This window comes from Echinops telfairi, unplaced genomic scaffold (assembly GCF_000313985.2).
Source record: "Echinops telfairi isolate 266 unplaced genomic scaffold, ASM31398v2 ScPeMD7_443;HRSCAF=831, whole genome shotgun sequence".
Taxonomy (NCBI): domain Eukaryota; kingdom Metazoa; phylum Chordata; class Mammalia; order Afrosoricida; family Tenrecidae; genus Echinops; species Echinops telfairi.
In genome coordinates this window covers 38,779,220-38,781,028 of record NW_022104341.1, presented here as the reverse complement: position 1 = coordinate 38,781,028, position 1,809 = coordinate 38,779,220, and positions in this window count along the sequence as shown.

Genomic DNA, 1,809 nt, shown 5'->3' with positions numbered 1-1,809 from the left:
TATCTGTAAGAGCTCCCCCCCAAATTAAAAATATTAATAATAAAAATAATTTTTTTTAAAAAAGAAAGAAAAGAAAAGAAAGGAGATTTTGATGAGGACTAAGGTGTGCCTGATCCAAACCATGGTATATTCAGTTGCTATATTCAAATGGACCTTAAATACAATGACCAAAAAGAATCAATGCATCTGAATTATGGTGCTGATAAAGAATATTGAAAATAGCATGGACTGACTGAGAAAATGACAAGCAGATCTATCTTGGACAAAGTACAACCAGAAAACTTCTAAGAAGCTACGATGTGAGACTTCATGTCACACGCCTTTGACCTACTGTCAAAACCATCCCTAAAGAAGGACATCAAGCTTGTTAAAGTAGAAGACCAGCAAAGCAGAGGCAGACCCTGGTCAAGATGCAACAATGGGCCCAAACATCAGAACAATGGTGGGATGGCACGGGAGAGGACAATGTTCTGCTCATTTGTACTTGGGGTCACTATGAGTCAGAACAAACTTGATGGCATCTAATAAGATAAATTAGTATCACTAAGGTTAAACCATGAATAACTTTCAAGTTCGTCTTCAATCTTGGGTTTGTTTGACTCCAAGTCACTTTGATTCAAATAGGAATTAGAAGTCACAAGAAAGAAACGCAAAGGCAACGTCAGTGAAGGAAGGGAAAGTCAGCTGGTTAGAACAACGTGGTCCCTGTCACTAGTCTTGAAAAGCAGCGCAATGGTTCCCTCACACACAGCATGCTAGTCCAAAGATAGACACCGCTTTTCAAGATAAACTAATATTTTTGGGTACAGAAACACGACCTTCTTCTGGAGAAGTATATTACACATCTGATTCATTTCATTCTCTTAACAATTTTCTTTTTGTAGTATCCCAAAGCTTATCTCTCTTTTTATCAAATGTAAACCTTATGCAAAAGATAACTTTAAATATCTTATTTTCTGGTTCCCAAAGTGGAAACAATAGGTGTAATGCATCGAGGGAAAACGTGCTGACTACTAACCATTACTTCTGAGTCTGCATATACATCTAAAGAAGCAGTCATTTGAAGTTGACAAATTTTAAACAACTATCTATGCATAAATTGTCTATGATTTGGTAAGAGAAAATATATTGTTTCTCAGCCTTTTGGCGAAGATCAAGTGTAAGAGAAACTATGTTTAAGAATTTTGACTGTTATAAACCCTCCCTTAAAGGGCAGTGATACTGGACCAGATTGCTCTGCTACTAATTTTTTGTTGTTGTTGAAATAGATGTTCTATCTGGGTAATGAATAGGATCAAGAAATAATTTCTAGAACTTGGAGACATTAATCCTCTTATAACATATTTAAGTTATCTGGTCCATATTTAGGAGCTGACTATTATTGATTAGCTTCCGTGGAGGGAAGCAGCACAGATCCTGCATGAGAAAGTTTTCCTTTAGTTACCTCAGGTTAGCTGAAGCTGCATCAAGCAATTTGAGGTGACTCTTGCTAATATAAGTTGGGGTGAGGGGAGTGAGGTATATCAAAGTTATCACATTTACCACAGAATTGATCACGAACAACTGATGAGGACATGCTTTTTTAAAAGCAGCAACAAAAACAGACAATCTGCTTACTGGATAAGGTAGTGGCTGACCTGATGCAACAATGAATTTTGATCCTGGTCATTCTGCCAAGCACTAAATATTTTGCAGGCCTTTCTGCTGCGGTGCACAAAGGGAGGGGGGGGTTATATTAAATTTTTCCTGAGGGCATTATTACTTTCAAAGTAATCCAAATATTGTGTTTATATTGGAAAGTTTCGGTGA